Raw genomic sequence first — 15,911 nt, 5'->3', positions numbered from 1 at the left:
ACAAGCAAAGAGCTAAATGGAGACTGTATAAATATCTGACCACAGCCTTAATTTTTTACCACTTCTTTGAGTCATAGGTTCACTTGAGTTTCTTAGATACTAGAACACAACATTCTTGTGTTTGATAGATGTTGAATATGTTTCCTACTGTATTGTGTTGTTGCTGCTGGATGCCTAAATTTCCTTCGGGATCAATAAAGTATCTATCTATCTATCTATCTATCTATCTATCTATCTATCTATCTATCTATCTATCTATCTATCTATCTATCTATCTATCTATCTATCTATCTATCTATCTATCTATCTATCTATCTATCTCTTCACCGCTATTAGAACTGCAGTACTGAGTGAGTTGAGAGCAAGAGAGATTATATGTTCATTCAATGGCTAATTGGTCAATGAGCTTGAATTGACCAATGTCAGATATTTTTGGCTGATTTTATTTACTGTTACTTCAGTTGCGCTGCTTCCAAGCTTACCACATGTGAGCTGTCCTCTCAGAAGTAAAGCCAACCTTGATGACAGAAGATATGGTTTAAGGTCTGTCTCACAAAGCAACTCGTGATTAACTAGTGTAATGAATGTTTAACCACTTTTATTGTTAAGCCAGGTTTATATATTCAAGCTATAATTAATCCTCATGCGCATATTCATGAATATGCATTCATGGCAAGCAGTCAAATCATGTGAAACATGAGGAGGAGTCAGCAGCATCTAGAAATCTATGAAGTAAATAAACCATTTGTAATGGTAAAAAGTAGCACTGTCATCACTGCTACCATTTTAGTGCTTATTAGAGTAATTATTGCTTCATATTCTTAATATCTATGTAGAATGACTTGCTTCCTCTGCTAAATAAGTGATATATGTGATTAATGCCATAAACATCATGAGAAAAAAGTACCTAGAGGGGTCCAATTCCATTGTCTCAGGTTGGTCAGAAGCTTGGCCCTGATAAGTCCAAGAGCTGTTTATGTGATCAAAAATCCTGAATTTAACCTGCCCTGGAACAGGTTAAGCATGCAGCATAACTTGGTGTGGCAGTGTATTCTGGCAAAAAGTAATTTACTGTAGTGAGACAGATAATCCTTGATTCGAATGTTAGGTTGGTAGGAAAGAAATCCTACTTTGTGAGACAAGCTTTGGTCTATTAACCATTTTTAAGCTACAAACAACAGCAATAATAACACTCGTTGCAGGCTAAATCAGAAGTTCTGGAGCACATATCAGGTGGTTAAGCAGAACAAACTGATAGATGTGCGCACACAGTGTGTATTTTGCTGGCTCACATTATTTACATCATAAGAACGTAAACAGATTTACCAAAAATAAAAATAAATCAGCCAGTTGCTGCATATATAGTGCTGGATAAATTGTGGATTGAGACCCTGGCTGACTCTCATACCGTCCGATTCTGATTGTGTACCCCTAGCAGCTAGCTGTAAACATACCTGAGAAAGGTACCTAGCTAAAATTGGAGAAAAAATGTATATGCTGTCAATAAAACTGATTATCTAAGATTTTAGTGCTATTATATATGTCCCTGAAGTGTTATTAGTGTTAACACACAGTGTTGTTGGGAACAATATCCCTTGACACTTGTGCATGCATGTTTCAACAGTGAAGTGTCTGTGAGTTCTTTCGCTGTGTGCTAAGCAGTCTGGCAAGTTCAAGCTGTAGATACTCATTTTACTATTATAATCACCAACAAAATGTACTTAAAAAACATTTATTGTCACAGAGCAGTCTTTGATTTAATTTCTATCTGCTCTGTGTGATCTGATCTTTATTAGGTCATATTAAACACAGGATAGGGCTTTAGTGTTGGCATTAGTATTATCCTCTCTACTGGAGCACATGAGAGTGAACACACAGCAGACTTACACAGGCCCCCTCTGTATCACCCACACAAACATGCAGCTCAGTTTTTTTTTTATGAGGTCAGTAAGGGCTATATATTTTTTGCCCTGTTTAACAACAATCATTGTGGATGAGCCTTGTTATAGTGTTATAGCTCCATCGCCCCTAACATTTTGTCTTTTTGGTTTTGACTGAAGTAAAATATCTGCACTGTACAAGGTCATTGGCTGTATTACATTTGGACATGTGTTTTAGGAAAGTGTTGTACAGATAGAGATTAGCTTCTCCAGAAGTGAGCTCTTGCCTGTAGCTACACTCTTTAATCAGTTGGCAAGGTCAGTTATGCAGTTTGTCAGGACAGTGTTGCTGGACATCCAAGGTTTTTGACACTTTCATTCTTGTTATTGTGAGAACACGGATGTCCTTCCCCTCAGAGGAACTGTTGTGTTGTAGGCGTTTGTGAGAATGGACATCACTCTTGTGTTCACTCAGACTGTTCTGCCTTTTTGTGCTGATGTAACTCATACTGTTAATTGTAAACATTTTTTTATTGTGTTTAGATTAATCTTTGAAGGCTCTATCACTGAATCACTTTGAGGATCGTTCTGTGAAATCTGCTAGTAGCAGCAACAACAGTAGGCATTATTATAGAGCACAAATAGAATATCAAAGTACATAACTTTATGAACAAGTACTAAAATGAAACAGTAATTTTAAAAGGAAACTTTTTTTTTTTCTCACTGTAATGCATTTTCAAAGCTTGACCCTTGTAGCTATCCTTAGCTCCAGCCTAGCCCAGCTGCAGCTCCTTGAAACATGGCATAGTGGAGCAGGATGGCTACAGTCATGGAGGAAAAGCCACTCACTGGATGTCAGTGATGATAATTGGAAACTTCATACTTCAGAAATCACATTTATGTTCTGGTTCATGCGTTCACGTGTTGGAACGAAAAGAAAGACATTCAGTAAGGTATAAAGGTGTCATTTAGATGTTTATTCATTTAGAGCTTAGAGAAATTAAATATAACACCATAAAAGGCTTTTTTTTCTTGGCATACACAGAGATTCACTTGTGATTATACAGCCATTCTCTTTTTCTCCTTGTACCCAGGCCAGTATAATAGGTGTTAGAAAATGCGCTCTTGCCAATGCCAGCATAGCTGACCTCGACTGCATTACTCATCATATGTCCTTCTGGGGAGTGAAAGCATGCACTTTTGTATCTACAGTACCTATTGGTGGTCCCCAGGGACTCTGTGGTGGTGTCAATGCTTATTTATTCTTGCTATTGATTTATGCACATTGTATGCCCCTTAGGGCCTTCATGACCATTTTTTGGCTCTTTGACCTTCATACACATTCCAGATCTCCCCCCACTTCCCCTCAGCTAGTAGTGGTCTAGCGCTGTTGGAGCAGGTCACCCCTAGAAATGGCTATTGACCAGAATAACTGCCTTCTGCAGGTTCTATAATGGCTTTAGTAGGAGTCTTGGGTCACTCCAGTCAATAAAATCTGTTTGTCTCATTCTCTGTCTAAGAGGCCTTTGTCAGCACGGGGAGAAAATTAAACGTGATCAACCAACTTTAGGATGCCGTCTATGGCTGCATTAAAAAAGGGGAAGAAAAAGAGAAAATTAAGTGGAAATGCAGATTTTTTTTGGCACACATAAATCTTGTAAGGCTGTTCAGCGAAGGACAGCCTTGGTGGGGAGAGAAGAGAAGCTTACTGAGGCATTACTTAGTTTGTGGAAAGCGGACAGAAGAGTGCCCATTAATTCCCGCAAAGCTGTCTCTTGTTTGCGGTCTGCTACTAAGCAGCTGGCTTCTCTTCTCCGCATTAGCCATGACATGTGCCAGCTTTCTCCAAGCTTTGGGACTTGGGGGACTGAAATTAAGTCAACACACTAATTAAAAGTCATACAACAGTGCTGTGTGGCACATTCAAAAGCATTTGCTTTGCAAAGTTGAATGCGTTCTAATTTTATCACAGATTCAGCCCTTGCGAAATAGACACCAACCAGCCTTTTAAAAAAATTGCATTAGAATAATGCAAAGCCATGTGTTAACCCCTTAAACTCCAGGCATGTTATGCAGATAATAATCCTAAAGCTTTTATCCATATCCACTATGAATTATTCAGTAGCTACTTTGAAACCACTGCATGCAGTTATGAGAGTGGGTAATAGAAGTCGAGATCTGCTGACGGGTCTGTAGCGATTAAGGAGTTAATTACAGTGAAACTACTGAAAACACATGGTCTCTTGGGCTCAATACAATGAGCAGCAACTAGCGAAGTCAATGAGCAGCAAAGTGTTTGAAAATTGGAAATAGCTTTTGTTCTGTGGTTCCTGGTGTTCTGATGAGACCTTCAGTGTGATTTTATGGTTAGGAGCCTTTGTTCTGAAGTGCGCTGTCTGAGATTTGAGCTTGCTCTGTGACTGACAGCAATGACATTATGAAGAATAAATGACTGGAGATGTGTTGACATGTCAGTGACAGCAAAACAGTGTTATTGTCTGGGATTGGTTAAACGTTGACAGATATAAAGGTATGTAAAGTATATGTGTTTATGACGGTGTGTTTATGAAGATGAATTTGGTGTCTTATGAAGCTCACAAGAAGGAGATTGTGCTTATTATATCTAAAAGAGAATGATGTATACAAGCCTGCCTCTAACACCAAGCAAAGGAAGGTGATTTTCTGTGATAAATGTGCTTTCTTAATGATGCACAAACAGGGAAATGTGAGTTTTAATTTGATGTCATACAGCTCTTCACTGTCAACAGCTTTTATAGTAATTACAGCAGTCAGAAAAGTGGATATAGCAGGAATTTTTTTGGGGTGCATGAACAACAGAGACATTGCTTTAAAACACACATACAAAGCTGTAAGTAAATTCATCTAAGGTTTATATTTTTGGTGAAAATGGTACTGTAGGTTGAATTATGCAGTGTGCACTGTTGGCTGAACAGAGCTCTTTATTAATGTCATTCATCTGAGAGCTCCCCTGACTGCGACTGGTCCACTGCACAAAGAGGGCTTCTATTGTGAGTGTGACAACATGGATAACTTCTTTATGGGACAACTATGTGGGACGTTCTTGTAATATTACAAATATTAATGTGTTTCACCAATATTAATGTGGAAGAACATCACTTACATGTTGAACTTTGTGATAAACACACTCAATACTGCTTCAGTGTGGTCTTTGGAATTTGGAATTGTTTGGAATTTGAGGCTATCTCAGAGCAAATCTTGTATTTTAACACTTCATTATAAGGACTTTGTGGTATTATCGTTGTACAGTTATAATGAAGTGTCAAGTAGTGAAAACAAATGAGTATTTGGCAAAAATAACACATTTCAAAGGGTGCTGTACTTTCTTCATTATGGTAATTTTTGAGGGTACAGTAGCATAAAAGAATTTAGAATTTAGAGATTCAGTCATTAAGCAGTGTGTGGCAAAGCCCTGGATTTCTAATGCTGATATATGCAGAGGCTGGGTGGTAAATATAGCTCATATTCCCCAGCTCTCCCAAAAGGGAGTTGGACTCAAACTGAGTTTGGTTTAATGAAACTACCTGCCCCAGTTTTCCCTGTCTCTCTCACTCTGAGGGAGGGCTTGGGTAGGGATTGGGGCAGGGTGGTGGGGGTGGGGCTGGTGGTGGGGGTGTATCGTAGTCTTCAAGGTAAGCCGTGAAGCATGACCAAACTCTATCTGTGCTGTGCAGAGACTCAAGCATGTCATGTGTGTAATAGAGAAATAGGAAATGGATGAGAGTGGGCATGATTAGAAAATGCTCCTCCTCAGAGGGGGGACCTGAGGAGATGCAGAAGGAAAGGGAGGGAGCTGAATAATAATCATTTACACTAGTGTGGCATACTTCTAATAGTACTCTCCTATTTCTTGCTCTGCAGGCTCAGCCACTTTGTCCGGCTGTCTATACCAACAAGCCTTCCTTCTGCAGAGACAATCCAATATAACCTGACAACTAGCTGTTTATGTGGCGCTGATGATGAATTAATGATATTTGTTTTGTGATGTTTGCTAAGGATGTAACTAATTCATAGTTTGCTACAGCTCTCAGGCTTCCAGTTAAGACAATCTAATTATTTTTATATTTTGTACAGCAGTTAGATGCAACCACATAATTTAATTTGTTGAACTGTTTCACCATATCTGTATGTGAAACCACTAAACTGCTGAATATTATTTGTAAGTATCAGCATTGGTTGTTTCACTTAAAGCTGCTGGAATTAGTTTTTTGAGGAAAGAAATTGCCAATATGAAAATATATATTTGAAACATTATTTTTCTTCACATTTCATATACTGTTGTTCAAAAGCAGTAGACCACTTGAGATTGCATTTGCCTTCAGCTCGTAACTGTGACCAAATCACAGCCATGACGTTATAGGTGATACCACTCTATTATATCATTGCTTAAATGTTTAGGCAACACTTTAGTGTAATGATAGTTTATAGATGGTTATTAGCTGCAGCACCAAAAAGAAATATGAACTAATCAAATATTTAGAATTATCCATCATTAATTAATGTGACATTAGTTTATTGCAGACATAGAAGTTATTACTTTATAATGACATGAGTTTCAACTTCATAACTTGCAAATAATGTACTAACCAGTGATTACAGTAAGTGCGTCTACTTTCTAAGACATACACACATGCATGCTGTTACATTATAACAAATTATTGATGAACAAATCAGAAACTCAGATGTCATCCTCTTTTAGTAAATATAGTATGTGATTACTTACAAAAGACATCTAGAAAATATGAATCCTAGGTATGCATTAGGTAATGCACTGTGCCTAATTATCATGCACCACATTAAATTATTCATGTAATTAAGCCATAAATATCAATAATAAACACTTCTATACACTAAAATTAAGAGATATTATTCCATAAAAATCAATTAGGTCACTCAAATAGGCATTTAGTCCATAAACAACCTCAGTAAACACTCGTATACGCTCAAAAAGTTATTAGTCCATAAACATCAAGGAACACTTATGTGTTAGAATAGGAGATATCAGTCCATATACAACTTCAGTAAATATTCCCTTAGACTCAAAAAGGAGATATTGGTCCATAAATAACATCATTAAAAACTAATATATACTTGAATAGGAGATATTAGTCCACAAACATCAATAAACATTTATACAGAACATGTGATATTAGTACATAAACAGTATCAATAAAAAATGTCTGTATGTTACTGCATGAGATATTATACCATAAACAACATTAATAAACAGTCCTATACGCAGGGAAAAGGGGGTAGGGGGACAGGACACCTTGATATGACCTTAGAATAAGCAAATAAGTTAAGAATAATGAACATATAAAATAAGTAATGTTTATATATAATGTTATGTGTGTGTGTTTAATATATATATATATATATATATATATATATATATATATATATATATATATATATTCTTCCTCCCACCCTTTAGAATAGCTAATTGTAATAAAAGACTAGTTTGGAAGTTCATTTAACACACAGATAAGAGATGTCAGATTTCATCAGTTTTGATATACAAACCAAAAGACAAAGGCTTGCATTTAAATGGAATGCAAATACTAAAAGGTGCTTCATTATCCAAATAACTTATGTGCTGCTTGCCTGTTTGCAGCTTGTACAAATTAGGTCGAAAACAAGCCTTTACTATTTCAAACAGGCTGTAGACCAGTGACTTATTGGCTTATACCGTTCTATGAGAAAATTTGTAGGTTCTGTCATGTTCCATAGATAAGAGTCGTGGATAACTGAAGTCTGTATAGCATATTGTTAACGTGCCTTCATACTGCCTAGAAAGATCATATGAAATCCTGCTCAGGTGCAAGTTTCAGTGAGCTTCCATATTAACATTCAAAGTAATTTGTTCCTAAACCTATGCTTGTCAGTTCACATATTGATTGTTTTTGTGCTATCTTTATTAAAAAGAACAGTGGATTCTCATCAGAGAACATCATAGTACTGTTGATAAAAGTCTGTATTTAATTTAAATCCATGGTCATCGATGTCAGAGAAAACTAATTTTCTCCCATCAAAGTCAAACATTCAAACACACATTCTGCTCTGATGGGTTGAAGATATTTTCAATCTAAAATGCACTGTTTATCATCACTCAGTGACAACTCTCGCAGATGAAAGAAAAGATAAACAGGTCATGTTCAAAAGAGTGGCAAATGATTGATTTTCTTTCTCTCGCTGTGAAATACAGAACATCAAAGCGTACTGCCAGGGTAGCGACTGTTTTTTAGAGGTGCCTTTAGAGAAAACTCTGGTTAACCTCTCAGCGGAGTAGAAGTCAGAGGTCAAATATTCTTGTCCACAGTTATCCACAGTTCTCTCCAGAGTATCCAAAGGTATTAAAAGATATGTATGATCAAAGGGAAGGCAGTTATGCAGTGCCTTTTACACAACTTCTCTGTTGAAATGCTGCACTGAAACAGCACAGATAAATATGTCTACCACGGACATCAGTCAACAATCATTAAAGCATCACTTACACTTTATCATGAAAATTAGAGTAGTTACCAATCAGTTCTGAGACTTTGATGACCTTGCATTCAATAATTAGTGCAAGGCTTCAATAATTAGTGCAAGGCTACTTTGTTAACCAAACAGGTTCTTGTTACTTATACATTACCATATACCTTACATTACAGTGTAACAGGCCTGTACTCTGAAAGGAAACATTTGTTAGACTTGCTTTCTGTGGCCTGCTTACATAAAGGCATCATGCATTTTAAATAAAAAAGCAATGTAACAGTATTTCTGTGACATTTTAATTAATCTAGGTTGTTCCTAGTGCTTTTAAGCTGGTTCATGTCCCAGAGATATAATTTTCTGCTCAGCTGAAATTGATAATTGAAATTCTGTATTTATCTCCAGGTGTTTTTCCTCACCATAGGTCTCTGGCCTACAGGTCCAAAGTCATGAGAACTGTAAAATATGGACATCAACTGTAGGGTAAAACCTTAAATGTAGAGCTAATTGAGATGAAAAAAGTAGCCCACATCAGCCTCTCATTATACTTTGATTTCCAATTTATTAGGTGCTTCTATCTTGCACCTGCAGTCACAGAACATTTTTCCACACAGGTGCCCTTTGTAGGTTCAACTGGCTTACTGGCTGTAGCTGATAAATTGCTGCCTTGCACACAAAATCAAACTCAAACTTTTCAAATGTTAGTTTAAAAGTACAAGTGTTCTCAAGGTGCTCTGAAGTTAAACTATCCAGTGCAGTGTGTGACATGTTGTAGTTAAATCACCTCTGCCACTGGTGTGCATCTCACGGAAAAGCTTTTAACCCTTGTATGGTGTTCATGTTTTCGTTACTCAGTGGTCTGGTGGACCCACCACATTATTGTTTTTTGTTTTTAAATCAATACAGCCATAACAATTGATGTTTAAAATATCACAAGTGGCCAGAGTATGGGTTCTCCTTTAGCAGCTGTAGGCAGTCAGCAGCCTGTCCACGTTGTCCACACACACACACACACACACACACACACACACACACACACACACACACACACACACACATCCATATACAAACACATACATGTAGGGTGCTTAATGCTAAATGTATTTTTAAACCATCAGTTAGTTGTGATTGTGTGGTCTTGTACACAGCATATGGGTGTTTAGTTGTTCCTACCTCCTCCACAAGTAGTTCACAAGCTTAATTTTAGTGGGTTAAATTTCCTCATTGCCTCATAAAATACAGTTTTTACTTGACTCTTCTTCTTGCACTCGCTGGCCATTTACACGTATCAGTGCAGTGTAAGTGTAGGCACACTCATACTGGTTTATTAGGCCAACTATTAGTGTAGGTGTACCTATTAAACAACAATTCAGTGTAATAGCAATAGTAGCTCTGTGCTCCCCATGCTCAGTTTGAGTTCAGGACTATCTACATTCAGTCCAAGTTGCATTGGTAGTACTTTTCACATTTTTCCCACTCTATTAAAAATCAATCTTTAAAAGAAACAATATTGAAATCTCAATCAGTATAAAGAGGACATAAAAAAGATGGAATGGTAGCATATTGAGATCAGATTGAGTCAGACAAGATGGTGTTTGACAATATTTTAGGGGAATTGCATCAGTTTTTCAATGTTCTGCATAGCTTATCTGTTGAGAAATAGGTAGTCATTCAAAGTGGTGATGTGAAATAGTGCATTGTAGAGAAACTTACTGAGTTCAGTTTTTTTAAAGTGAGCTTTAAATATATTTTAGGCCAAAACTTTAGCTCAAGCCTTAGTATGTAAGAAGTCTGGCATTTAAGAGGGTTAATGCCTCTAAAAGCTTATTATTCAGCAGCTATAGGGACTTCAATGCAAACTGGTTGAGCTGTTCTTAGTTTATAGATCTTTGGGCATGCTGAATTTTGAATTGGTGGAATTCCCTCTTAGGCCAATTCAGTTCATGATTGTTATTCATTCAGCTGAATGTGATGAATGTTCTGTTCTACACAGGATTTCACTTTACTGCTATTAGGCCATTGAAAATGTGCTTAATCTCATTTAAAGCACTGACACAGACACACACAAACACACAAAATACACTGCTCAAAAAAATAAAGGGAACACTCAAATAAAACCTCCTAGATCTGAATGAATGAAATATTCTCATTGAATACTTTGTTCTGTACAAAGTTGAATGTGCTGACAACAAAATCACACAAAAATCATCAATGGAAATCAAATTTATTAACCAATGGAGGCCTGGATTTGGAGTCACACACACAATTAAAGTGGAAAAACACACTACAGGCTGATCCAACTTTGATGTAATGTCCTTAAAACAAGTCAAAATGAGGCTCAGTATTGTGTGTGGCCTCCACGTGCCTGTATGACCTCCCTACAACACCTGGGCATCCTGATGAGGTGGCGGATGGTCTCCTGAGGGATCTCCTTCCAGATCTGGACTAAAGCATCCACCAACTCCTGGACAGTCTGTGGTGCAACATGAGGTTGGTGGATGGAACGAGACATGATGTCCCACCAGATGTGCTCAATCGGATTCAGGTCTGGGGAACGGGCGGGCCAGTCCATAGCTTCAATGCCTTCATCTTGCAGGAACTGCTGATACACTCCAGCCACATGAGGTCTAGCGTTGTCCTGCATTAGGAGGAACCCAGGGCCAACCGCACCAGCATATGGTCATACAAGGGGTCTGAGGACCTCATCTCGGTACCTAATGGCAGTCAGGCTACCTCTGGCGAGCACATGGAGGGCTGTGCGGCCCTCCAAAGAAATGCCACCCCACACCATTACTGACCCACTGCCAAACCGGTCATGCTGAAGGATGTTGCAGGCAGCAGATCGCTCTCCACGGCGTCTCCAGACTCTGTCACGTCTGTCACATGTGCTCAGTGTGAACCTGCTTTCATCTGTGAAGAGCACAGGGCGCCAGTGGTGAATTTGCCAATCCTGGTGTTCTCTGGCAAATGCCAAGCGTCCTGCACGGTGTTGGGCTGTGAGCACAACCCCCATCTGTGGACGTCGGGCCCTCATACCATCCTCATGGAGTCGGTTTCTAACCGTTTGTGCAGACACATGCACATTTGTGGCCTGCTGGAGGTCATTTTGCAGGGCGGAGGTAGCGGTCCTGCTGCTGGGTTGTTGCCCTCCTACGGCCTCCTCCACGTCTCCTGGTGTACTGACCTGTCTCCTGGTAGCGCCTCCAGGCTCTGGACACTACGCTGACAGACATTCTTGCCACAGCTCGCATTGATGTGCCATCCTGGATGAGCTGCACTACCTGAGCCACTTGTGTGGGTTGTAGAGTCCGTCTCATGCTACCACGAGTGTGAAAGCACCACCAACATTCAAAAGTGACCAAAACATCAGCCAGAAAGCAGAAAGGTACTGAGAAGTGGTCTGTGGTCCCCACCTGCAGAACCACTCCTTTATTGAGTGTGTCTTGCTAATCGCCAATGATTTCCACCTGTTGTCTATTCCATTTGCACAACAGCTATGAAATTGATTGTCAATCAGTGTTGCTTCCTAAGTGGACAGTTTGATTTCACAGAAGTTTGATTTACTTGGAGTTATATTGTGTTGTTTAAGTGTTCCCTTTATTTTTTTGAGCAGAGTACATATGTAAAAAGAGTGTATAGCTTTTACGAGGGTCCTCTGGTGCATTTACCAAAGTGTCCTACTTCTGCTGAATACATGAGAGAGGCAGCTGTCCTGCTAGGGGGAGCAAAAAAAGTTCAGAATTTCTGAACTTTTTTAAATGATGAGCAGACTTTTTATGAAGCATAGTAGTAAAAGAATTACATGAAGAAACCTGCCAGTAACGGTGAGGAACACTGAATTAATTTACCCCTGCTATAAAAAAAACATATTCTAAATGTATTCTACTGTTACTTTTTTATGTATAATGTAACAATTTTACTGAATATATTTAGCACCACATATTGAGTATTCAGACATCACTATCTTTCAAAGTTTTCTGCATAACTCTGGCCTTAGCTCGATTCCAAGTTTGTGATTGAAGTTTTAATAAATGTTTTAAAATAACACCTCCAAGAACACATTTTGCTGCAAAGTGAGAAAAGGAAATCTGTGTTCCCTCCAAGAGTACTGCTACTGTATGCATGACCACATGTCAGGAATTATTTACAGTATCATGGTAGGCGATTTTGCATAAGTGCCACAGATGCAATATCACCAGATGAAGATATTGAGGTGTGCCCGTGTGTTGGACCTTCTAATCCATCACCCACTCCACATTTGAAAGCTGACTTTTGAAGTTGAATGTTATTAAATTCATTTTGAAGAGATCCAACCTTTGCAGTGCGCTGGGATGGATATGACGGATACATAATGTAAAATGTTCTGACAGAAGGGGAAGATTGTGTCCCTGTTGGAGCTTGCTTTTTGGTAAACATTTGATGTTACTGATCACTGCACCAATGTGTGCCTTCAGCTTTAGCCAGTTTGGAGCCAGCAGCCACAGCCCCAGCCAGCAACTGGGTCACCTTGACACCTCACGCTGCTTTCCATCACTGAATTCACAACTGCATATCTATTCCTTTAACCTCAGGACCACAAAGCTTAATCCTCACACAGTGATGCTCTTTTACAATGAAAATATTCTTTCTTAACACAGAATATCAAGTAATGCAGACCTGATAGCTAAGACCTCCCACACTGCCACATGCCTGATACAGCTGCCTTTCTTCTTTTTTCCTTGCTTAGCATCACTGCAGTGACCATAACAGTGAGGGGCAAGGGAGGACATCCCCAGTTAAGTGGGTGCGGGGTGCTTCATGTCTTCACCTGTGCCTTTTACCGGAGTCCTTTACAAAGTGTCAGACTTGTCAATGTCAATTAGTCTAATAGCTTGAAAATATATTACTTTCAAAGTCACCTGCTCTATGTCTTTGGCAAATGATGACAAAGGATAGACAATTGAATCAACTTGCTGTATGTGTCTAGGTCATTGACCTTGTGAGAGCCATTAAAATGTATTCCTTAGCAGATTGTTACCAGGGGCAATTTGATTTCAAAGATAATTGGATTATAGTAGTAGCAATGTCCTAAAATCATATTCCTGTGTGTGCCTGAGAGAGAGAGAGAGAAAGAGAGAGAGAGAGAGAGAGAGAGAAAGAGAGAGAGAGAGAGAGAGAGAGAGAGCGAGCGAGAGAGAGAGAAGTTATAAGCTAAGTGAAATTTGTTGTTCATTTTAAAATGGCAATCTTTTTTTTTTTTTTTATAGCTCCAGGTAGAACAGTATTGATGTTCCTTAACTTAGTTTAATTTGGTTTTGTGTCTTTTTCCTTTGAAAGAAATCTTTTTGGGGTCATGCATTATACTTCCATGGAAATTATATCAAGAACTATGGCAAAATTCTAGCTAATCTAGGCAAAAAATTCTAGCTAATCTATGGCAAAATTCTAGCTAATACTAAACCCCAGTCTAAGACTGAGAACTTGGCTCATTTAAGAAAATAGCCTAAAGAACATGCACACAATGGTTTTTAATTTTTTATGGTTTCATATTTACGTCTCTATATTAACAACTGTAACATTTGAAAATACGTTTTGGTATTTTATGCATTTTTTTTTTCAAGCTGACTTTTGACTTATTCGTGGAAACAAATTACAATTCAATATTTTGCCTCCTTGCAATCATTTTAACTCCTCATCCAGTTCCTTTTCTGTTGTCTAAACCATTAAAATCAGAGGCTTATGACATACTAAGGTTTATTCAGAAAGTCTGGACCATCCAAAGAAGTGGTTTCACATGGCAAAAGAACCAAACCAAGATTCATTTTGATCCAGATCAAGCCCACCTCTTCTGGTCCGACAAAATTTTGGTACTTTGATCTGGTCTGTGCTCTGAGGCACCTTTTCAAACGAGCTATTTTGGTTCCTTTTGAAAAGTCCAAACCAAACAAGGTAGGTGTGAAAGCACCCTAAAATAGTGTTGCAGTTTTGGAGGTAAACGTCAGTTTAAGGCTGTGGAATGAGAAATCTAGTCTAATACACTCCATAAACTCTGGACGACAGTCCTGTCATGCTCAGATCTGTTGTTGATGTTCTCTTTTTAAGATTTACTGTCCTACAGAGTAATCTGATCAGGCTGCGGCTGGAGGAGAATAAAGCTTGTCGTGCATTTGCTGTACACAGGCTAAACAGAGATCACTTCACATTAATAAGGAGCCATAACACTAAGTGTTTTAGAGTGTCCTAGATCAGCGCATCACTCTAACACAGTTTAAAAAGTGTTGTGATGAAATATTTAGAACATATTTCAGTTGGATTTTACCAAAGAACTGTAAAGTTGCTGCATCTGAACTGTCACTTGCTTAAAAATGCATTTGCAAAAATACATTTACTCCTCCAACTCACCTTAGAGATTAACCCACATCAGAGACTCTCTCTCTCTCTTTCTGGCTCTCTGTCTGTCTGTGTGTGTTTCTGGTTAACAATAACTGTCAAATAGTAATATATTTCTGAATATAAATGAAATAATCATTGATTACCAAAGGAATACATCAGCACTGGATAAATTGTTGTTGCTGTGGTTGTAATGTTTACTGCTTCTAGAGGTTAAAACCTATTAATCTAAGAAAAAATTCAGGAGACTAATGGGCAGAATGGCTCTCGCTAAAAATGACTAACTGAGTAATCTATTCACAATTTTGACTCTCTAATTAAGTCTTTATTAAAAAAAACAATACTTGATTAAACAGTAATAAACTCTGCACAGTGTTCTGCTTTAGTTCTGTGTGTACAGATCATTTCCTGTGATGTTGCCCAGTGAAATATTTTAAGGTTGTGATTGTGGATGTACAGAAAAGTAACTCAATTACTCAAGTCGTTTTCTAATAAATTACTTATTTACTTTTACTTGAGTAATTATTTTATTAATACTTTTACTTCTTCTGAAGTAAATTGTCACTAAAGTATAGCACATTTACTCAAGGTTCGGCACACTTTCCACCCCTGTTTATAAGACACTATACATATAACATCATCTTTTAACTATTATTAATAACTATTGAGTGCAGTGCACTGGTTTGATCAGATTTTTTTCTGAAGCCAGTTTGCTTTTCACTTCCTATTGATTGTGCTTTAAACTTCATATGAGGTTAACTCTGCTAAGAAGTAGCTTTCTTTGCTTGGAGGCACCTGCAGACAGAAACAACAAGGGGCAATAACTGCCTTCAGATTTCACAACCCCTGAGATCAATACGGTAAGCTTGCCAAGCCACACAAAAGGAAAATACATCGCTCTTTCTAAAATTCTTTGTCTGTTATCTTCATTTTAAGTGATTTTGATGCATCATGTAACTGCAGCATGAAAACGTGTTTAAGACTGAAACCGGTTTACAGGGACAGCAAATCAGACCTTCCATTAATTGTATTAAAACTTAATATATTTTCCTCATGAAATTTTTTATACACATATATATATAGAAACCAAGCATTGGTTAACAGATATGTGGGCATATGTGTGGCTTGGCCATGGGAACAAGAAGAAAC

Source organism: Pygocentrus nattereri, chromosome 5 (genome assembly GCF_015220715.1).
Source record: "Pygocentrus nattereri isolate fPygNat1 chromosome 5, fPygNat1.pri, whole genome shotgun sequence".
In the NCBI taxonomy this organism is placed as follows: domain Eukaryota; kingdom Metazoa; phylum Chordata; class Actinopteri; order Characiformes; family Serrasalmidae; genus Pygocentrus; species Pygocentrus nattereri.
Note: the sequence above shows the minus strand (reverse complement) of the source record.